The 24,758-nt window shown below is 43.8% G+C and overlaps 1 long non-coding RNA gene across 1 annotated transcript; it reads left to right on the top strand.

Moving 5' to 3' along the window:
- Positions 1–1,066: 1,066 nt before the first annotated feature.
- LOC119565700 lies at positions 1,067–4,426 on the top strand. The gene is made up of 3 exons (XR_005224509.2): positions 1,067–1,456; positions 1,919–1,980; positions 3,763–4,426. It is a non-coding gene; the product is annotated as an uncharacterized LOC119565700 (long non-coding RNA).
- The last annotated feature ends 20,332 nt before the right edge of the window (positions 4,427–24,758 follow it).

Below are 24,758 nucleotides of genomic sequence, written 5' to 3'. Positions count from 1 at the left end.
GTGTCTTCTATTCAGCGTCCAAATCATTTCACTCCTTTGCCTCTCTGCTGTGGATGTGTGAGAGAATGCCAGTTATGAAGTGCACACTTGTCCTCTTGGTACAGGATGGAGAATATCAGCCCTTTTCATATAGATCACTGGGAGTGTTGCCTGAGCAGAGGAATTTCCTAACGAAGATGCTCAGACAGTTCAGTAAAGATTGTTATAGAAAAACCTATAAATAAACTAAATCAGTAATGTCCCTTGATCACCACCATTCAGACATTTGAACCCTTAATCTAGTTGTGACAGGCCCTCTGGATAAAATTTTCAGAAGTGCTGGAGGTTCCACTGACTTTCAATAGGATTTAGGCACCTAAGTCATTCTGGCACTTTTGAAAACATTAGTCTTTAACCTATTACCAATCTCCTCAGGCATTCAGTGCCAGCTAGGACTAAATTATTAATTCAGAATGCTACATTTCAGCACAATACTATATTCTTTCTTGGAATTAAAAATCTTTAGAAATACGTTCTGCCTCATTGATCTCTTCGTGCTTTATCTCGTCTAATGAATTTTAATGTTTAGATAAAACATTTCTCTCTCCCCCTTGCTGAAGACCTGTGCTTTCTTCTTCATTGAACATGTGACTAATTTCTTATTTAATGTTAAGCATCACTGAACGACCTTCATTTCAGTTTGAGAAATACCTGACATTAATGTAACACAAGTTACACTGATGCTGACAGCTATGTTGAAGGGAACATTCATGTAGCTTTAGAGAAACCTTTCTGAACATCCAAAGGCGACATGAGACGTGAAATGTAATTGGAATAGAAAAACTGATTTTTAAAGTGCTATGTGAAGAAAACACAGGAATTGAGGGAGGAGCCAATCTTCTTCCTGGCTTCCTTCCATCCTAACATTTTTGGTATTCTTAAAGGTGTGCTGAATGTTTGCAAAGTATTCTATTTCAGATTTTAATTTAAGTGGCCCACACCCTGAAGTTCTTACTCTATTCTAATTTAGGGTTTGTCTACATGGGGACACTCAGAAAAATTAATTCAAATTAACACAGAGGAAAGCAGTAATCTATACAGCACAATGGTGGGTGGTGATTGGCCATGTGCTGATAATGTAACATTTTAAATACAGGTAATTTATTTTAACATAAAGATTGATGCACTATTCCCCATCTACCTCACAGCCTCATTGACATCAACCATTTGGTTTCTTGTAGGTGACATAGTAGAAGTGGGTATCCAGGATGTATTTGAATAAGGAGAAGGCACCGGCCTTTGCAAACCAGCCAGGAAAGGAAATTCCACACATAGGGTGCAACATGGAAGAAAGTACAGAAATGGTTGTGAGAGAAGATGAAAACATGTCACTGCATCTGGGATTATTGGCTGAGGAGAAAGATAACACCACAAGAGTCGACAAGGACATTAATGGTCTAGAAGAGTGAGAGTGCTGGTTAGTATATCTGGCGATGGTCCATGGGCTCAAAGTGGTGTGGTTAGTCTGGTTTCTGGGCACGGCCAGACTTGTGTCCATGGTTGTCTGACTGCATCTAGTGGAAAGTTTTGGAGACAGTCCACACTGGGCAGAACCCACACTTCAGAGTTCCCTCCCTCCTGTGTTCCTGGAGGTATTCTGTCTCCTAGAACTCCACACCCCCATCCAGCTATGCTCAAAAACCTATATTTTTCCCTGCACTTTTTAAGAACGTGTTACTTTCCTCATGATATTTCACCAGGCTTGTTTTGACCACTTACTTACATGGAGATATTCTATTCTGTCTAGAGCTCTATCCTACACCCACCACTGTGCATCTGAGTGCATTCAACATAGTAGCTATTCTGAATACTTGAGTGTTTCTTGTAATTCAAACTGCAGACACAGAAAACTGATTAGATATTATTTGTGTTACAACAGTGTCTGGAGGCCCAGCTGATTGAGAACCCCCTGCTAACTAGACAACAGACACTAAACACATGGTAAGTAACAGTCACTGTCCTGAAGAACTTACGGTCTAAATAGACAAGACAGACAAAGGGTGGAAGGGGAAATAACACACAGCAGCTCAGTGGCAGAGCCAAGGATAGAACTGGGCCCCCCATCCTCCTGCAGTGCTCTGTCCACTGGATCACGCTGCCTCCCCAGTGCTTTAGTCTTGTAATATTGTCATTATGAACTGATATTTAGAAGCATTCTACTGCTGCCTGGCCAGTTTTTACCAGTTACTTAGTCACAACAAGTAATGTGCACTGTGTCAGAAGATACCGTAAACTGCACCCAGGACCGAGTGTCATTAAAGGGTGCATTAGGTTCAATAAAATAATCCAAGACTTAGTGATTGCTGTCTTGCTCCAGGCATCTGCTTCCTGCATAATGTCCCTCACACGTCATATAACACCATCGCCCAACAACACCAACCATATTAGCAGCATTTAAAGACCCAAGGTCATTAATAATGTGAAGACCTTACAATACATCACACCCCTGAAGCATTTATTGCTCTAATTTGCTGTGTAGAATTTTAAACGCAATGTGCTCAAACTAAAAATCAGTGCTTTAACATACTATCTTAGGAGACCCTGCACGACCGGTTGCATGTTCCCTTAGACTAATCAGTAAAATGCTGCTTAATAAGCTCTGGTAGCATTCTGACAAACTACCGCAGTCACCGAGGGACAGAGCAGTAAGAAGGGGTGGTGCACTGGGCCTTCTTCCTATGGCAGACACTGTGCCCCCGGGAGCACAGGCCTAAGCAGCTAAAGGTGCAATGTATGCTCTCAGTGCACAAAACACTTTGTTAGCAAGGGAGCAGGGCTATGGCCTAACACTCTTGACCTTCCCACCTTGGCCCAGCTCTTCTCACTCACTGTAGGGCAGGGGTGGGGAACCTTTTTTCTATCAGGGGCCATTGGCCTACAGAAAAAATAAGTTGCAGGCCACACAGCCCCGCGGGGAGCACAGTGGCTCGGGTCTTCCCCTAGGCTCCGGGTGGGGCCAGAAATGAGGGGTTCAGGGTGTGGGAGGGGGCTCAGCGCTGGAGCAGAGGGTTCGGGTGCGGGTGAGGGCTCCAGCTGGGGGTGTGGGCTGGGGATGATGGTTTTGGGGTGCAGGAGGGGGCTCCAGGTGGGGCCAAGGGGTTTGGAGTGTGGGAGCAGGCTCAGGGCTGGGGGTTGGGTTGAAAAAGGCTGTGCACCAACAGTCTGCAATGTGCAGCCTGCAGCAATTCTAGTCCTCCTCTGCTTCTCTTGTGGGGTGAGGGAACAGCCCCTTCTGCTCCTTGCACCATTCCACAACTGAGTCCTCCAGGCTGGCTCCAACCCCTCCTATTTATAAACTCCTCCTTGTGTCCTGTCAGGCTGCTTGCCCAAAATGGAAATCACCCAGATAGTCTCAATCAGTTAATGAACATGCCTAGCAGCCCCCCCCCCACCTCAGATCCAATTTCTGGATGATTCTAGTCCAGTCAGAGTCACCATGCCCAGCTCTGGCAAGCCTGCAGGCACACAAAGTCCCCTAGAATAAAAAATAATAGCTGTGTACTATTGCCACTATTTCTTCCCTTATTCACACTACGAAATACTGCAATGCAAGCAACGCAGGTTACATATGCACTCTCCTTTCATTGACTCTATATTGCATTCCTCCAGGAGTGCAAAGTAGAACTGGAGAAAAATGGCTGTGAACCTACATACATTTGGTGAAACTTCTCAGAGCTGTGAAACTTTTCATAAACTCAGCAGTTTGTTTTTTTTTTCTCTCAGAATCCCGTGACTTGCATTCCAGTGCCTATGTGTACCCTCCTCCACCCCCAGCAGGGAACCTACATCTCTCTTGGCCAGGGAGTCTCCTTTCTCTCTTACCCACACACTGCATGAGACAGTACTGCCAGAAGAGGAGTTCTCGACGGACTTCCCTGTGCTCCTCCACACAGGAACTGGCTCCCTGCACACCTGATCACAGCACCATTTGGCCCAGCCACCCTGCTGTCTGGACAAATTTCAGTGGCATTGCAACCAACACAGCCAGAGTGACACTCCAGCCCACTCTAGCACTGGACCACAGCTAAGGAGTACAACATGGCTCCCTACACCCAGCTCAGAGACATATGGAACTCTGAGCAAGTGCAAAAATCTTGGGGGGAAGCATTATTGTGTCCCTTCTTTTGTGGCACTGAGCCCCTGGCAGCAGTCTTTAGGGGATATTTCTAAATTAACTCACAAATCGCTTTTCCAGTCAGCATGCAGCAGCAACTGTCCAATTAGCAGATATTCCCTCATTTCCGTCTGCACTCCCAGATTCATTATTCTAAATCTATCTCCAAATTTGTCAAGGTTCCTTCCCCATTCTGGACTCTAGGGTACAGATGTGGGGACCTGCATGAAAGACCCCCTAAGCTTATTCTTACCAGCTTAAGTTAAAAACTTCCTCAAGGTACAAACTTTGCCTTGTCCTCGAACCCTATGTTGCCACCACCAAGCGTGTTAAACAAAGAACAGGGAAAGAGCCCACTTGGAGATGTCTTCCCCCCAAAATATCCCCCCAAGCCCTACACCCCCTTTCCTGGGGAAGGCTTGATAAAAATCCTCACCAATTTGCATAGGTGAACACAGACCCAAACCCTTGGATCTTAAGAACAATGAAAAAGCAATCAGGTTCTTAAAAGAAAAATTTTAATTAAAGAAAAAGTAAAAGAATCACCTCTGTAAAATCAGGATAGTAAATACTGTACAGGGTAATCAGATTCAAAACAGAGAATCCCTCTAGGCAAAACCTTAAGTTACAAAAAGACACAAAACCAGGAATATACATTCCATTCAGCACAGCTATTTTACCAGCCATTAAACAAAAGGAAATCTAACGCATTTCTAGCTAGATTACTTACTATTTTAAGGAGTTACAAAGAGCATTCCTGATCTGTTCCCAGCAAAAGCATCATACAGACAGACAGACAGACAGACCCTTTGTTTCCCCCCCACCTCCAGCTTTGAAAGTATCTTGTCTCCTCATTGATCATTTTGGTCAGGTGCCAGTGAGGTTATCTTAGCTTCTTAACCCTTTACAGGTGAAAGGGTTTTGTCTCTGGCCAGGAGGGATTTTATAGTTCTGTATACAGAAAGGTGGTTACCCTTCCCTTTATATTTATGACAAAATTGAATAGCTTTTTTCCAATCTATAATTAGGCCAGGTTCTAGCATGTTCTAAATCCTTTGGCATTTGACTGCATTTCTCCTCATTAATTTTCTTCTTTACTTAGAATCATAGAATATCAGGGTTGGAAGGGACCTCAGGAGGTCATCTAAGTCCAACCCCCAGCTCAAAGCAGGACCAATCCCCAATTTTTGCCCCAGATCCCTAAATGGCTCCCTCAAGGGATTGAACTCACAACCCTGGGTTTTTCTTCCCTCTTGTGGTGTTACCTTGGGCAAGCCGCTTAACACCTCTATGCCTCAGTTTCACCATCATTAGAGTGGGGCTAAATATGTTTAACTACCTCTGTAATGGTCTTTGAGATTTATCCATAAAAGTACTATGTAAGTGGAGAGAATTATAGGCAGAACACACCTATATTTCCCAGAGGTGCATTAAGGTTTCTTGGGGCCCTGGGCCAGAACAATTGGGAGGGGAGGGCCCTCCCCACACCTGTCACTTGCGATTCCGCCTCTGTTCCGCTCCTTCCACCTGTGGTCCTACCCATGGCCTTACACCGTTTGGCCCCTTCCCCCCCCCCGTCCCTGTCCCTGTTCTACCCATGGTCCCACCCCCATTCTACGCCCCCACTATGGCCCCCTGTTTGCTCTTTTTATCCTCCCCGTACTGCAGCCCCCAGACCAGAGAAGCTCTGTCCCCCCACCCCACCAGGGCCCCCATGGTTGCAGCGGGCAGTGAGAGCTCCCCCAGCCCTGAGGCTGCAGGAGGGAGCCAGAGCTCCTCCAGTCCCAGGGCCACAGTCAGGGTCTGGCCGCGGGGGCTTCCCCCGCCCTGCTCACCTGCTGCCTGGGAGCAGGGTTGGAATGAGGAGACTTCCTCCACATGGTCCAGGTTCTTGTCTCCTGGAGGTCGGGCACCCATTTTTCCAGGGCCCCCCGGTTGGCCGGGGCCCCTGAGCACAGGTCCCATGGTCTCATTTGCTAATCCACCACTGATAGTTGTGGTTGCACAAGCATATTTAACAGCTATATAAACATTACTATTTCCTGCAAGGGACAGGCCAATGAATAGCACTTTTTGAAAGGAGTCTATCCAGCTGTCATTGTGAAACATGTCCCTAGGGGTGGATTGCATGGGATACTGCGATGGCCCAGGAATATGCGAGGAATGTGTATGGGGAGTTTGGGAAGGGCAGGAAAGGCAGTTCTGTATGGGCTTCAGTGGGAGGTACAGACGGATGTGTTCTGCCTGCAATGTAATCACCTCAGCATGTCAGTTTGATCTTCAAGCAGCTGTACCATCCACTCCTGCCCTTGTTTCCTCTCCTGGCTATCAATTTTCAGTTTTTCATTGATTGTCTCTCTCCACGCTCTCTGCTCGTTATCAGCAGCATCAGATGATTGCAGCACCTCCCTAAACTAGGGCTGGCAATTAATCGCAGTTAACTCATGTGATTAACTCAAAAAATTAATCGCGATTAATTGCAGTTTTAATTGCACTGTTAAACAATAGAATGCCAATTGAAATGCATTAAATATTTTTGGATGTTTTTCTACATTTCAAATATATGGATTTCAATTACAACACAGTATACAAAGTAGACAATGCTCACTTTATATTGTTATTTTTAATTACAGATATTTGCACTGTAAAAATGGCAAACAAAAGAAATAATATTTTTCAATTCCCCTCATACAAGTACTGTAGTGCAATCTCTTTATTGTGAAAATGCAACTTATAAATGTAGATTTTTTTTTACAAAACTGCACTCAAAACCAAAACAATGTAAAACTTTAGAGCCCACAAGTCCACTAAGTCCTACTTCTTGTTCAGCCAATCGCTAAGGCAAACAAATTTGTTTACATTTATGGGAGATAATGCTGCTCGCTTCTTGTTTACAATGTCACCTGAAAGTGAGAACAGATGTTCACATGGCACTTTTGTAGCTGGCATTGCAAGGTCTTTATGTGCCAGATATGCTAAACATTTGTATCCCCTTCATGCTTTGACCCCATTCCGGATGCCATGCTTCCATGCTGATGATGCTCATTAAAAAAATAATGCATTAATTAAATTTATGACTAAACTCCTTGGGGGAGAACTGTTTGTCTCCTAATCTGTTTTACCCGCATTCTGCCATATATTTCATGTTATAGCAGTTTCGGATGTTGACCCAGCACATGTTGTTCGTTTTAAGACCATTTTCATTGCAGATTTGACAAAACGCAAAGAAGGTACCAATGTAAGATTTCTAAAGATTGCTACATCACTCGACCCAAGGTTTAAGAATCTGAAGTGCCTTCCAAAATTTGAGAGGCATGAGGTGTGGAGAATGCTTTCAGAAGTCTTAAAAGAGCAACACTCCAATGAGAAAATTACAGAACACGAACCACCAAAAGAGAAAATCAACCTTCTGCTGGTGGCATCTGACTGACTCAGATGATGAAAATGAATGTGCATCGGTCCACATTGCTTTCGATGGTTATCGAGCAGAACCCGTTATCAGCGTGGACGCATGTCCTCTCAAATGGTGATTGAAGCATGAAAGGATATATGAATCTTTAGTGCATCTGGCACATAAATATCTTGCGACTCTGGCTACAACAGTGCCATGCAAACACCTGCTCTCACTTTCAGGTGACATTGTAAACAAGAAGCTGGCAGCATTATCTCCCACAAATGTAAACAAACTTGTCTGTTTGAGCGATCGGCTGAACAAGAAATAGGACTGAGTGGACCTGTAGGTTCTAAAGTCTTACATTGTTTTATTTTTGAATGCAGTTAATTTTTTGTACATAATTCTACATTTGTAAGTTCAACTTTCATGATAAAGAGATTGCATTACAGTACTTGTATGAGGTGAATTGAAAAATACTATTTCTTTTGTTTTTTACAGTGCAAATATTAATAATTAAAATATTAAGTGAGCACTGTACACTTTGTATTCTGTTATAAGTAAAATCAATTAATTTGAAAATGTAGAAAACATCCAAAACTATTTAAATAAACGGTATTCTGTTATTGTTTAACAGTGTGATTAATCGTGCGATTAATTGTGATTAATTTTTTTAATTGCTTGACAGCCCTGCCCTAAACATTACTTACTCCTTACTCTCCTGGTTCATCTCCTTATCTGGCCGAGCTGCTTGGCCGGTGTGCAGGAGGAGACCCTCAAGGGCACATCTGCAGAAGCTAAAGAAACAACAGACAGAGGCAGTATTGCGAGGGTACTCACAGCCTTGATTCACCCAAATTAGATACACCACTCTCTCTCTTTCCCTCAGCAGGCACACAGCCTGGTCAGAGCCCTAAGCATGGGGAGTTTGGCCCGGGAGGGAAGGGGCAAGATGGGACAAATGGTGGGGTGGTTTGAGAGGGGGATCACCACAGAGGGGGCCCCTAGGAACACTGTATTCTGAATACTGGCACCATTTTCCGAGGCAGGCATGATAGAAGCTTGCTCATGTAAGGGGGGGGGAATTAAGCAACATCCTTTCCAGGGCTGCAGTAATTGACTTGGCCCCCCGGAAGAAGATGGGAACAGGAGACAGAGGTGCCAATAATATACCATTCTTTGCCCTGGGCTGTGCCCAAAGGCACAAATAAGCTCTTATTAAGGGACCCTTTTCCCCTCTCCCTAAAGCCATGCAGCCTTTGTTCCACTGAAACTGTAATGTTCCAAACCTTCCTCCTCTGTTACCTTACAAGACTTGGTTTTTCTCCAGCGTTCTGTAAACTTGAGGCCAAGCACACTGGATCTTGGCTTCTTCCCATTTCCATATTTCTGATGAAATAGCAGTGCCATCTTACCTATTTTAGAACTGAGGAGATGTCTGCTGCAGGTTCTCCAATTTTCATGCTAACATTTTCTAGCCCTTTTGTTCCCTGTTCCTTCTCCGCTGTAATAGCTTTTTAACTTCATGCTAACTATTTCAGGAGCATTCTGCAGATGTCCTAATCCTTTCCGTTCTAACTCTGTAATCACGTAAATATCCTCCCCGTTCACAAAGCAAGAAAATTACAAAAAAAGGATTTGCACAATTCTGTTCCTGTTCTGCACCTCCTGTCCTATGCTATCAGTCATTGCATTTGATTAATCCCTTTGTAAACTGAAAAATTCTTCACCAGCTGAGCTAGCTTGCTCTATTTAATGGTTATTTATAGTTGTGCCCCCCAGTTAACCTTTATGTGGTGGTTCATTCTGTATCATTTTGTTCTTCTGGTTACTAGATTGCTTCTACCATCCTAAATGATTCCTTGACACAGCTCCTGACATCTTTGCTCAGTGCAATCACGCCAATAGTCCATCTGTCAGGAAGATCAGCAAATTTTGTTTTACTGAATTAGACCAATTCAGCTGTGTACATGGGATGGTGGTGTCTGGAAGAAGCATTCTCCAACAAGGCCATTTTGATTTTTCCATGTATCATAAATGGGCAGATTATATTAAGTCCAGCTCCACCGCATTTTCAGGTCCCCCAACAGACTCTTCTTTCCAGCTTCCCCCATCTCCCTGGATGGACAACTTTATCCCCAGCCACATCCCACAAGCTTACTTTGCTTCAGCTAACAGTGGTGCCACCACATGCCAGGACAGCGGTGGGTGTTCTAGCTGTCCTCCTTCCAAGGTGAGGTGCGCAGTATGCCAGTGAGAGTCATGCCACAAGTTATTGCCCATCTGCCACCTGCTAGGGCTGCCATCTTCCTGGCTACGAGGAAGCTGAGCAACACTACATCCCCTTCTCCTAGCTTCTGCGGAGTCTATATCTAATTTCCTCCCTCCCTCTTGTTGAGGGCTTCCCCTTTACATGGTGATGGGGATTTCAATACTTTCTTCTTCTCTGCCTTCTGCTTGCTTGTGTGGGAGCCTCCCACAAGACATACAGAAAGCAAAATGGCTCCAAATTACTGCTAGGCCTGGATGGTAAGTCATAGTGTAGGGAGAGGCCTGCAACAAGCTGGGGGTTTGGCTGTGACTTGCTCTTTAGACTAGCATACCTCAGGTGGAAAACCAGCATAACGTGCAGAGCACAATACACTAGAGTTGCCAACTTTGTACTATTTAAAAACTGGACACTCCAGCAGGAGTGTTGGAACCTCCCCTTCGCCCAAGGCCCCGCCCTTCCCTTCCCCCTTTCCCTGAGGCCCCGCCCCTTCCTGCCCCTTGCCCCTGAGGCCCTGCCCCCGTATGCTCCTCTTTCCCCCTCCCTCTGTCGCTCACTGCTTTCCCCCTCTCCCTGTGGGGTCCAGAAGGAACTCGCCTACAGAGCCGGGGCTGGGAGCTGCAGCTGCTTGATGCAGGTAGGAGGTGGCCCTGGCTGAGTAGGGGCTGACGCAGGTGATGACTTGGCGCGTCCCACCCACAGTAACCAGACTTTGGGTGTCTGGTCAGTAGATCTGACCAGTCCCCTTTTCAACTGGACTTTCCAGTTGAAAACCGGACACCTGGACACCCTACACCACATGCCAGCAAAGGCTGCAGTCTGCATCCCATCTTGTACCAGCAATTTCTATGCTGTTCCTTTCTATGACACATTTGGTTCTGAGACAGTTAAGGAATACGGTGAATATTTCTAAATGATGTTACTAACGTGTATGGAAGAACACTTGAATTATTTATTAACGGGAGGCCGTTATGCTTATTACTGTATCCACACCAAAAAGGGGGGAAATCTATGATTAGCTCCATCAGCACAACCCCCTACGTGTCCCTTTCTACACTTACAGGTCGGCAGCAGTGCAGTGACATTGATCCCTGGTCACTACCTGCTGAATCGGAGCTATTCCCAAATGCAGACAAAGCCTTGAATTCTATTAACTTGCTCTGTGACCGCAAAGAAAACACTTCACCTCTCTGGGCCCCCATTTTCCCCTGCACCTCCTTTGGTGGTCTGTTGGACTGTAGGCTCTTTGGGACAGGGACCATCTCTCGTTACATGTTTGTACAATGCCCAGTACAACAGGGCCCCAGACTCTGTCAGGTCATGTGGGCGCTATGGTAAAACAAATACTGAAATCACTTTGAATTCTATGGATGGAAAGCTTGAGGGAAGTGATAGGTGTGCCAATTAAATATTAAGGGCCTTGTTTCCCAGAGTAATTTGCTAAAGTCCACTACAGTGAGGCAAAAAGTTTCACAGCGCTAGTGAGAACACAAGTGAAGCGCTAATGAGCGAGCATGGTTACAGTACGGTGTCCCTAAATTAATTTGTTATCCCCCTACTAAACAGAAACTAAAAATGACACCTGCAGACTATGAGACTTTTTCCTGCAGGGGAAAGAAAGATTAAATAGCTTTATGAAAATGCCAAAAGGATGAGTAATTACTTGTTGATGAGGCACCAAGCCCAGATTAATTAGATGCTGGAACCTGGAAAGGAGGTAGGATAATCTTGAGTGGAGATATTTTTTGTAGCCTGTTATGGATGGTGAAGGTCCTGTGTGCTCTGTGGCAAACCAGATCAAAATCACACAGCAGGAGCCCCTAAATTATGCACAGGAACCCCAGCGTCCTGTGCGGCATTGCCCTCAGCATCTCACCACTTTATTACCCCCTCCCCCTGTCCCAACACAGTACAATATGTGCAGCATCCCTTGTTTTTCCTTTTGATTTTATATTCAATTTGACACTGTCCCCAGATTTTCAATTCTCTCTGTGCCACCACTTTCCCCCGTATAGTGACAGTGAATAACTGCATAGCAGAGTTTATCAGGGAAAACCAAAAGTTTTGGTAGCTGTGTAGGGAATAGCTGGGGTTTTTGGCACCCAAGAAGTGTGGGAGCAGGTTTTGTTTTTTGCCACACTGAAGCCCATTGAGGCTTTTGGTACAGGGGAGGGGATACATCTCCTCTTTCCTTCTCTATTTCGGGGAGGAGCAGAGAGGACTTAAAATATAGGGAACAGGCCCCGAATTCTTTGTTCTCCACTACAGCAATTACTGACAGCAACTAGCTGCCCCACTTCATTCCAGGCCTCTGTCCAAAATGATAAATAAAGCACATTAACTTGCAGTCACAACTACATTGACTGCAGTGGAATTGCATCTGGTTATGCTTGTGGCTCCTTATGAATTTGGCACCACTGTAATATTGCATTAAAGAAAACGTGTAACAAGATCATGTGGATAACAGATTCCTATCACATCAAAACTAAGCACTAGATCAGAGTTTTTAGAAGTCTTGAAACTCTACACAAGCCACCACAAATAGTGGCGGATTAGCCACTGGGCCAACGGGGCCTATGCCCAGGGACTCCAGCTAATTGGGGGCCCCTGGAAAAATGGGCACCCCCGTGCCCCAATCCCACTCCCCGGCAGGCGTCCCGGACGGGGGGTGGAGCGGGGCAAGCCTCTGTGCCCCAACACCATTTTCCCAGCAGGAGCGCCAGCGGGGGAACTGCAGGCAGAAGGGGAGGGGACAGGCCCTCACTTGCTCTGGCCCAGGGCCCCACAAAACTGTAATCCACCTCTGACCTCAAAACAAAAACAAACAAACAAACAATCTGCCTGTGATGTATTCCATCTGAGAGACACTGGATTGCGTTACAACAGCTTCCTTTCTTACTAATGATCAAATTAAACACAAGAGTAAGGGAATGTCAAGTAAATGATGCGGCAGAAGCCTTAACTATTCCAAATGAGCAGAACACATTTGAGCCACAGAATAGTAAATGTTCCTTAGTCCCTCTAGCAGCATGATACAAACTTTTCCTTTTTAGAAACTAACATAACATTAACAGGGACTAGAGTAGCAGCGGTGTTAGTCTGTATCTACAAAAAGAACAGGAGTACTTGTGGCACCTTAGAGACTAACAAATTTATTAGAGCATAAGCTTTCATGGGCTACAACCCACTTCATCGGATGCATAGAATGGAACATATAGTAAGAAGATATATATATATATATATATATATATATACACATACATACAGATAACATGAAAAGGTGGAGTAAGAGGCTAATGTGATTAGGTCCTATGATTGTGTCACTTGTATAAATATGTGGACAGAGTTGGCAACCGGCTTTGTTGCAAGGATAGGTTCCTGGGTTAGTGTTTTTGTTTTGTGGTGTGTGATTCCTGGAGAGTATTTGCTTCAGGTTGGGGGGCTGTCTGTAAGCGAGGACTGGCCTGTCTCCCAAGATCTGTGAGAGTGATGGGTCGTCCTTCAGGATAGGTTGTAGATCTTTGATGATGCGCTTGAGAGGTTTTAGTTGGGGGCTGAAGGTGACAGCTAGTGGCGTTCTGTTATTTTCTTTGTTGGGCCTGTCCTGTAGTAGGTGACTTCTGGGTACTCTTCTGGCTTTGTTAATCTGTTTTTTCACTTCAGCAGGTAGGTATTGTAGTTTTAAGAATGCTTGATAGAGATCTTGTAGGTGTTTGTCTCTGTCTGAGGGACTGGAGCAAATGCGGTTGTATCTCAGAGCTTGGCTGTAGACAATGGATCGTGTGGTGTGGATTAGCACTCAGGTTGGGATTTGGGTGCTGAACTCCTACAGGCTCCTTTGGAAAGTCTAGCCGTAATTTAATCTCAAATAAAATACAAAGTGTTTTGGGAAAAAAAAGTCTGATTTCATTTGTTAAACAAACAAATCTCAGAAAACTGTTTTGCATTTGGAGAGTTTCTTAGGACCCAATCCCGCAAACACTACTAGGCCCTCACAGACTTCAGTGAGATTCCTCACAGTAGTAAACAATTTCAGGATCAGGCCTTTAAATCCTAGTCCTGGAAACACTTACACGTGAGAGTAACCCCACTGAGTTCCCTGTGTGATTTCAATGAGGCTGCTTCTGATTCCCTAATCCTGCACCCACTGAAGTCTCAGACTCAGACCTTAAGGTCAGAAGGGACGATCGTGATCATCTAGTCTGACCTCCTGCACATTGCAGGCCACAGAACCTCATCCACCCACTCCTGTAATAGACCCAGAATCTCTGGCTGAGTTACTGAAGTCCTGAAATCATGGTTTATAGATTTCAAGTTACAGAGAATTTACCATTTACACGAATATAAATCTGCAAGTGACCCAGGTCCCATGCTGCAGAGGAAGGTGAAAGCCCCCCCATGGTTTCTGCCAATCTGACTTGGGGGGAAATTCCTTCCCGACCCCAAATATGGCCATCAGTTAGACCGTGAGCATGTGGGCAAGAGCCACCAGGCAGATAGCTGGGAAAGAATTCTCTGTGCCGTCATCTAGTGTCCCGTCTCCAGATTTGGGGATTTGTGCTACTGGCAGTCACCTATGGGCCACACATCCCATCATAGGCAGTCCTGTCATACCAACTCCTCCATAAACTTATCAAGCTCAGTCTTGAAGCCAGTTAGGTTTTTTGCTCAACTGCTTCCAATGACTGCACTAGTGCAGGATCAAGCTCCACATGTGTGTTGGGAGAATTGGGTTTTAGTTTGTAGCTAAACATAAGATACTTGCCCATAATACTCCTGGACCCAGGACTGTGCAGAGGTAACCTCCCCTCCACCTTCAGGAGCACTAGGACCCATGAAGCAATCACATGGGCTGAGGAAAGAAGAAATTCCAGCAAGGAGGAAGTGAAGCCAGAAGGAGTAGGCACAGGAACAATCTCAGCAGGTTCTGCATCAGAGACCCTCACCAACGCGGCAAATGTCAGCAGGCAGTTTTCACTCTGCATGTTCTTTGCTTCATCCTGATTGGCTGTTTGCTCCAATTCCTTCCCACCCCTGCACTCCATGTCTTCAGCTGCCTTCCATGCTCTCCTCTCCTCCCCGTCCCTTTTATATCCTCTGCCTTCCTTTGTCTTTCCATGTAGTGAGTCTCCTCTGAGTCCTATCAAAACCCCACCCAAAGAATTAAAACAACAATAAAACCCCCACTAAATCTACTCCTGCTGCCACATACCCACAAAGGGAAGGGGAAAAAAATCTGCATGCTATTTGCCACCATCACATTGCTTGTAGGTCACATCTCATTCCCCCAACCCCTGACTGTCTTATCTATTTAGATGGTAAGCTCTTTGTGACAGAGGTCATCTAGTACTTTGTACAGTGCCTAGCACAATGGGGCCCCATTCTTGGTTGGTCCCTAGGCACTACTGTAATACAAATAGAATAACTAATAAAAGCTGAACATTCAGGAACCAATAAAAAAACCAAACACACACAAGTAAATGTGTGGGGAGGGATAGCTCAGTGGTTTGAGCATTGGCCTGCTAAACCCAGGGTTGTGAGTTCAATCCTTGAGGGGGCCATTTAGGGATTGGGGCAAAAACTGGGGATTGGTCCTGCTTTGAGCAGGGGGTTGGACTAGATGACCTCTGAGGTCCCTTCCAACCTGATATTCTATGATTCTATGAAATGAGAAGGCAGAAGCCTGTGCAATGGGAATCAGGAATATTGGATTAAAGGACTAGGTAATTTTAAAGGTACAGCATTGATTTTTCTACTATCGGAGCTGTGAAAAGCTGTGTTTCGCTTTTCAGCAACCTTTCTGTATGTACAGGAGCTACTGGCATTACTGAAAAATAACTCAGGCCTGAGCTACACCTAAAACTTAGGTCCACCTGGCCACATCATTCAGGGCTGTGAAAAATTTCACATCCTGTGTAGTGCAGTTAGGTGGAACTAATCCCCACTGTAGAGAGGTGGGTTTAACTACATCGACGGAAAAACCCCTTCCACTGATGCAGGAAACATCTACATACAGCACTACCGCAGCATGTGCGGCTGCAGTGTAGGCAGACCCTCAGTGAACATCCCTAGAATGGGATACCTTTCTTTGCCGGGACATGCTAAGTAATCCTAGCTTTTCTTTTCAGGGTTTAGGGGGACAATCACCCCTTCTTACTGTTTTTCCCTTATAAAAAAAACACATGTAAAAATATTCTGTTTCCAAATGCACAAAGAAAAGAGTACGCTCATTAAAGAGCATTGCATTTGCACGGTGAAGAGATTGTAAAGATAGTAGATCAAATGCCTAAATATCCACTACTTCCTCCCTCAGCCAGAAAAAACAAACAAACAAAGAGTGGACTGGAAAGAACTAGCTGAAAAATTCATAAGGTTCATTTCATGGAGTGTCCATCTCAATCTTGCCTCAAGAGGGAGGGGTTTCTGCCCAGGGAGCTGTGGGGAGAGCAGACTCCCAGCCCGCCATATATTAAATATTGTTAGTAGGGCTGATGGAAATTTTTCCATCAATTTTTTTTTCAAAAGAAAATCAGATTTTCTGCAAAAATGAAGATTTTTGCAGACCGTGTCTGCTGTCCTCGGAATTTTTCAATTTTTCACCTGAAAACCAAACCCCCAATATTGAAAACTTTTCTGCCAAAACCTGAAAAATTTACATTTTTGTTGAAGAAAAGTTGAAATTTTCCATGGAAACCCCCCCCCCCATTTTCTGACAAACCCTCATTGTTAACATGACTATCATTGACCCCGATATTTATAATCTTTTTTCCTTCCTGTCTCAGATTCCTTTTTATTTGTTTGAAGTTTCATGATGTTATATTTTACAGTATATATACAAAGACGTTTTTATCTAACAAATAGTCTTGATGGAAAATTGAAACATAACACTACGTAATTTATTTCTTAGAATTCAGAATGATAACACACAAGCACCAAAATCAGAGAGAGACAAAGCAGGCTGCTCCCTAAAACAGAGGCACAATTCACCCCACCTTACTCTACACCTAGCTGTCTGCTAATTGACTGCTGCTGAGACACAGAATGGCAGGCTTCCTTATGGAGCATGCAAGCAGCACCAGAAATAAATCTCTCTCTCTCTCTCACACACACATACTCAAAAAGTAATAGCTCTCAGTTCCAACACGGACCTCAGAACACCACACAAGGGTGTTTTTTATTGCAATTGTTTTATTGGACCATATCCTGAAGTCCTTACTCAAGCAAACCTCCCAGGGAAGTCTTTAAATTCAGATTTTGGTGTCCCAGTGACTGTTTTTCAGTTCCTCTCCTTCCAGCTGGAAGAGTTTGAGGTTGCCCTTTGCTTCCTAGCTAACACTTTTTAGCTATGAGATTACTTGGGGAGTACAGTACATGCTCACAGTTTTCTCACTGAAATTGACAGTCATTAGAGTAGGGATAGTATCAGGTCAAAGCTTGCTCTCTAAGTCACATTCAATATGACTCACCAGTAAAAAGCCCCTTTCACTTGTCTTGGTTGTAAGGATTGTCAGGACAATTTTAAGAAGTGATAGACTGTTTCTAAAGTCTTCATGCTGTAGACTGAGCAATACTTTCTGGCACAAAGCTGATGTCTTCAGAGGGCATAGTATGTGCAGAAGTCAATTTCCAGTCATAATGTCATCTTCATTGCAGAGTTAACCTGGGTGATCAGCACTCAGCTCTGAGCATCCAGTTTAGTGTACCTTGGGTTTGAGTGGCCACACTGGAGTTACTGGGTCCTCACTGGTGCTGCACCTCTCACCCCCGTATATGTGACTAGGACTTCTGGGGACATACCTCCTGGGACTTTGTCCTGCAATAAGCTACGCCTTAGCTGGAAGGAGATCATTGCCTGTAATTGCCCTCTTCAGCCTTGGAATTTTTCTTTTTACATTTCTATAGTTTCTTCTATTCTGCAGTATTACAACTGTAACACCGACCAGCTCGGTTGTCATAATTGGGGATCAAACCTGGGATCTCTTGTGCTTAATGCATGAGCCTCTACTGCGTGAACTAAAAAAATGCATCTCTCTTACGCAAGCCTGTAGCAGGCTCATCAATCTCTAGCTGGCCTAGCCACCCCCTAGAGGGGGACAGAGTGCCACACCGAGCAGGTTTATCCCAGGAGTAGACAATGAAGACACTGGTAGAGCATGTGGCTTTAAGAAACACCCAATACAAACTTCTGTGCACTTGGCAGTGGGGTGGGGTGGAGCTCTGTAAAGTCTGCACTTTATCCCTGGAAATTGTGAAAGCCAAACCCACTTGGCTGTATAAAAGGCTGCTGCTAAGCTGTCTTTCTTTAGGAAATGAGAAGAGTGTCAGTTGCCATTTTGGGACAGCTGGAGATCAGATTCAGTAACTTCTCCCTTTCTTAAAAGGCCCTTGACTCCAGCTGGATGTTAGTTACATTGACTGCCAGCACTTTACGTTGCTAAGTTAGTATATCTCAACTTGGCCCTGAAGATAATGCTAGGCCAGAAATCCACATAGCTTTGGTTTCCATTTCAAAAATGAATTATTTGTGTTTTGCAGACATAGGCTTCAGCTTTGTGAGTATCAAAGATACCTCAGCTGTACTTCATATCTCCCTTACAGACCCAGGTTCCATTCACATTTTGTCATCTTCTGTTGGGCCAGAGTGACCTGCAAGTTATCTTCATCCATCCATCCATCCAACACCTTCAGTAAGCAATAATTTACTGTATCTGACATTTTTAGTGGGAGGTTCTCTGCCCTCTTTCAAATTCCATGACATCTTCTGGTGGATGGGCAGGTCACACAGTCCTCCAGTCAGCAGTAGCAGAGGTCAGGAAAACTTCCTACTTCCCTCTATTTACTAAGTACGACCATAGTCTGGGGCATGAGAAGCTTCAGATTGTACTTTTACGGCTGTGGTCATCCTGACCTTAATGGATCCTCTGGTTTTGTGCCTGAACAACTGCAAAAGCAATTAACCTAGGATATAACTTTACATCTACATTTATATGTGGGTTCAAATTATGTCACTTAGCACATAAGCTCCTGTACGTGCTTTGAATTACGTAGACATTTCAACAACCTAAACTGCAGGTGAAAATATGGAAGCCAATATCTAAAAACCTGCAAAAAAATTTCCCTACTATGAACACGCAAGTTGGACAGCAGGTTCCACTGCTCGGAACTGTCCTTTTCTTCCGAAAGCATGGGCAATGACTCCCATAAATGACTTTCTTTAAGACAAACAAGCTGTATAGATGTAGACTTTGATGGATACTTGGTTCTAAAGGTGGAAAAACTATAAAAATGAAAATCGAAGAAACACAACCAAACCTGATATGTCTGAATTAAATATAAGCAGCTGCATACTATCTTCGCAGAGAGGGCTTATCATGTGCATTATATAACATTAGTGCTCACTGACTTGTAAAGCTCATGGGAGTCCACTGCACAGTTTAGAGAAGACAAACGTTTGTTTTTCAGAAAGATTCATTATTATTTGAAGTACTTGTTTAATCTAAACTGAAATCCTAAGGGGATAACACGGAAGAGCCCTGTCTCTGTAAGTCAATTTTATATGTAAGTGACAGGAAATAAAATGACTGAAAAAGACTACTCTTGCTAAGCAAGGATTATTGAGCCGATACCATTGCTTTGTTGAAGGATATTTTGCCCTTCAAAACAATTATACTACAAAAATGATGGGTCATGCAAAGACTAGTAAGTAGAGCAGGATGGAAAATGGTTTTTTTTCTTCATGGAAAATTTTGACTTTTCATTGAAAGCCTAAATATTTTTAGCCAAAAAGATTTTGGTTTTTGGCTGAAGACCAAAAACTTGGGAGTGTGTGAGTTTTTGTTTATTCAATTAAAAATCTGAATTTTTCCTTGGAAGACAGACATGTTCAGTGAAAAATTTCCTTTAGTTGAAAATCCAATTTTCTGTCAAAAGGTTTACCTGGAGAATTATTGACCAGCCCTCCTAGAAACTCCCAAAAGGCATTTAAGGTAATTGACAATACTGTTCAGTCATATTCTCTGTGCAATCATCTCATCTGTTACTTAATCTTTGTAATAAATAAAGGGAAAATCACATTCAAGTCAAGCAGTAAGAAGATTAACCTGATCAGAAATGAATGGGAGATACGTGTCTTTCAGCCGCTCCCACTACCTCCCATATTCCTACTCACCTTGATGCTCATCCTCATGCTTAGATCTTAACCTTTTGTTTCTATTTGTCATGCAGCCTCTTCTATTGAACAGGACGACTCACCTGTTAAGTCCTGCGTCCTACAATGCACATATAGCCCAAGGCCATTCCTCACACCCATGGCAGCCTAACTAAACTGAACAAAGGGCAAGATTATCCCTTGTCCTACACATGGGAGCAAAAGGCTCCACAGCTCCTTCTTATTCACCTGCTCAGGATATGAGCCCAGCGAGCCCAAAGCTGAGTGCAGAAAGCCTCTGTGGGTCCACTATTCCATGTCCCAGAGGTGGGCTGGGAATTCATAGAGATTTGGCTGGGCTCCACAGGCCTTTTCATATACCAGCTGGCCTGGTGAAAGAAGCCGGACTGGAAGAAATAATCTCCCAGTAGCATATACCAGTAGCAGATTACTTTCCCATCTAGAACAAGTGGGGAGCAGAGGAAGCAAGAGTCACAAATCCCTCCTTGGTCTGCTCCTGGAGCAGCACAGCTACTCACACACACACTTAAAAAGTGATAGCTCTGACTTCCAACACAGACCTCAGAACACCACACAAGGGTATTATAAGGAAAACTATAAATCTGTCCTCAAACTAGTATACAGGAGAGACTCAAAGCACTATAGGTTTTGAACCATTACTGTAGACTAGTATCTTTTAAAATATGTATTTAAGCAATTAAAGATATTCTATTAACTGTATGGGGACCCAGTGGAACTAGTGTGTGGATCTAGGAAATTGTACATTGGTTTTACTTTTAAAAAATTACTTCCATTTTCAGAGATCTTACTGGTCCTAAAGAAATATTCCCCATTTTAAATAAAGGGAATGTCTCTCAAACAGGTGGAATCTTTAAAATGCATGAAACTTTTAAAAGTATGACGGCTGTACCTATTAATGTTTTACACCATTAGCTCATACTTGAACAAGCTTTTCTCATTTTCATTACAGCTTTAGTATAGGAGTGTTTTGACCAAAAGCTGTATAAATCACTGTTTCAAGCATAACATCGAATCATAATCAAACCAATACTTCTGATTCAGGGCTCAGTCCAAGAAGGTGCTGAGTACCTTCAATTCTCATCTAAGTCAGGGGGAGCCGAGGATACTCAGCACATTTCAGGAGGTGCTCAGCATCTCATAAGATCAATGGTAGAGTTTGAAGACAAAGACAGGATCTTTTTGGAACTTTTTCTCTTCATGTGCTTTAGTCTCACCCTTGGGTAACCAAGCATATCTCCTATCACCTGAGGAACGCATCAGCCAAAATTAGATAGGACTGTGCAGGAATGGACATATGAGTGCCTGATTTATTAAGAATATTTGTTTGTGTTTGATTGGACCATGTAGGCTCTTGAAGAACCTGACCACTGTACTGATTCCTTTCTAGCTCTTTCCCTGATTTTACTGTGTTAGTTTATACAACATGTGTTCAGTGTCCCTTTGCCATTTCAGTTGGCAAGTCAACTTGTGCAAGAGCTGAAAGATGCTAGATAAACTGATTTAATGAAGCGGTTATGTTGCAGCAAATGATAGAACATTAGACCTGTCAACTACAAACCCTTAATTCCAGAAATGTATTGTTACAGGCTATTTGAAACATTGGTGAAACAGGTGGTAAATATGAAAGAGAGTATTGAATGATTACAAATTCAAAAGCTTGTGCAATATGAAAATATTACTAAGGGCCAGACTTCTAATTGCTTTATAGCCTTTCATGCTAAAAGGCCATAGGGCAGATTTAAGGACCCCTTGGAAAATACCACTAGTGCAGGGAGCCTCTACTTCAAGCACAGAGACCGCTCTGTGTCACCCCACAGAAGACCCTGTGCAGGGGTGTGGTGGGCCAGAGAAGATGGATCAGAGACAGGAGTAGGTGTTCCTGTTGTGGTCAAGTTTCCTGGCTGCTGCATGCCCCACAGGAAGTATGGCAGTGAGGAGCCAGCTGCCATGGGGCTGGTCGACACTACCGTGGTAAATTGATCTAACTTACGCAACTTCAGTTTCTATGCCCCTGCTGAGGAGGAGCTGTGTGCTTCTCAGCCAAGCCAGGGAGAGGCACTTCCGCATCACTTCCCCTGTGCCTTTTACTTTAACTTAACCCCTGCCTGTGCTGGAAGCCATTCTCTACCACCCAGAACTGAAGAAGCATAAACTGCCTCCTTTCAGTTTCTGCACTAGGCTTAGCACCAGTGTGAGGATGAATTTGCTCAAAGGTGTCTCCCACTAATAACTGTATTCCATTTTCATAGTCTCCTTCATCCCCTGCTGGGGACCATTGGAGTGAACAGAAAAGCAACATTGTATTGGGCAGTAGTTTGACCCAATATATGTCATGTTGCTGCTTCAGTCTGCAAATATGGGAAAGAGAGAAAGAAAAAAAGTATTTTGAACATCTTTTTATGCAGAAGAAAATGTCCCTTTGTTTCTCTTGATCAGGCATTTAAAAAGGCACCACTTGGAAGAAAGAGGTAGACTCTACATGGGCTCCAGCAGGATTTGTGTCACAGCTCTGTTCTAAGAGATCAAATGTTTCCAAGTCCCACAGTATCTTCAACTGTGGTGTGTTGTTGCTAGGAAATGTTTGATGAAAGGAAGGTTCAGCTGGGTAACTTTTTACCTTTAAGCATTTAAAAATAACCGATTAAAACACAGAACAAAGGTTCAGCCCCTGTAGAACTTGATCAGTAAGTGCTTTCATGAGTGAGTCATCCCAATCCCACTTCAGCGACAGACAAACTAATGAATGAGGGGATAAAAATCAACAATGAAAGAGTAACTGAAAATTACAGGCATCTCAGGGAGCTTGGCTCTTCAGTAAAAACAGCCCCCCAAAAATAAAGCACCTGGGTCTGATTCACAGCCCACTGCAGCCAATGAAATGTCTCCCACAGATTCTAGTGCACTTTGGATTAGGGCGGTTCTATAAATTAGCAAAAGGCCTGTAGGGTAACTTTTCAAAAGCACCCAAGTGAATTAGGAGCCTAAGTGCCATTTTCAAAGGCAACAGACTTTTAAAATGGGACTTAGGTGCTTTTAAAAATGTTACCCTACTTCTCCATTTTCACCCACAATTTTGCATGTAGAATGAATTGTAGGTGAAATTAATTGTGGACACAGTTATTAATATTTAAGGAGATTTTTTAAAGGCATATAGGGGAGTTAGGCACCCATATATTATTGACTTTCAACAGGAGCTGGGCTCCTAACTGGTCTTGTGCCTTTGAAAATCTCTCCCCTACATAGCAAATTGCCTTGTGGATTTGATCACAGTTAGAATCTACATGTTACTTGTGCCTGCAATTAACTGCACCCCCCACCCCAAGTAAGCACTTGCAATTGCTTGTGGATATAAAATTATGGGAGCAAAAAACAGAGGCTGAATACACCAGCCCCAAGTCTTTACATTAGACAAAGGCAGACTGAGCACTGTGACTTTCTCTCACTTTGAACTGCCATAGTTTACACTCCACAACACAGACCTTGTCACTGCTTTCAGCCTAGAGAGAGCCCTCATTACACTGGAAGCTGCAATAATTAGAAAAAAACTGTCTCCTTAAAGCAACCTTCACAGCACTCGCACCTGATTACATATCTCTAAACCTACTGACCACAACGCAGCTAAATGTAGAACAAAGGCACCTGGGGAAAAATGCACATTTTGGAACAGCAATTTCTGGGGGCTGGGATGATGGGTCAAATTCTGTACGTTTAGAATAACTCCATTATTTTGGATGTTCACCAGTGCAAGTGAAAGCAGAATTTGGCCCCATTTCTTTTTTATGTGTGTCTTGTACAGTGTTGAATACACTGTTGGCACAAAACAAATGGTAGATAATATATGTCAAGGATGGGAGACATCACAGACTGGCAGGATCTAATAAATTGTGTCACTCCTGAGTTCTAATCTGAGTTTATGGCAAAATTTATCACATGAGTTTACTTAAACCCAGACCCACAAAGTTACATAGACACCTACCCCCAAGCCTTAGGCACCCAAGACCCATTTTCAGGCACTACTGCAACCCACAAAATTCCCACTTGGCTGCTGCTGCACCCTGTAGGTACTTAAACTCATTCAGCACCCTAAGTTTTTGCAGTAAAGTTCCCAAGGTGCTTATAAAAAGAAAAGGAGTACCTGTGGCACCTTAGAGACTAACCAATTTATTTGAGCATGAGCTTTCGTGAGCTACAGCTCACTTCATCGGATGCTGTAGCTCACGAAAGCTCATGCTCAAATAAATTGGTTAGTCTCTAAGGTGCCACAAGTACTCCTTTTCTTTTTGCGAATACAGACTAACACGGCTGTTACTCTGAAACCTGTCAAGGTGCTTATGTTTTGGTCTCTGGGCATGCGTACTGCTGCTCTCTTCTAGGTGTCTATCTCTTGCCTAAGCCACAGTCTGATCCATGAACTGGGGAAGAGAGGTAGTTCTCAGTCTAACTCACATGTGGGGCCTGATCTCGTAGGTGTGCTTATAGGCAGCCTAATGCCACACACAAGTGTGTGTGTGTTAAGAAGGAAATCCCTTATAATCTTTAGCTCAGTGGTTAGAGCACTCACCGAGGTTTGGGAGAGCCCTGCTTGAGTCCATGCTATGCCTGATGAGGAGAAGGGATTTGAAAATCATCATACTGCCTAAGTTCCTTTTGTGGAGTCAGGTGTCTGCACTTCAGTTTCCCCTCTGTAAAGTGGTTTCAGAGTAACAGCCGTGTTAGTCTGTATTCGTAAAAAGAAAAGGAGTACTTGTGGCACCTT

This window comes from Chelonia mydas, chromosome 3 (assembly GCF_015237465.2).
Source record: "Chelonia mydas isolate rCheMyd1 chromosome 3, rCheMyd1.pri.v2, whole genome shotgun sequence".
Classification (NCBI taxonomy): domain Eukaryota; kingdom Metazoa; phylum Chordata; order Testudines; family Cheloniidae; genus Chelonia; species Chelonia mydas.
This window is presented reverse-complemented; position numbering and strand designations above follow the sequence as displayed.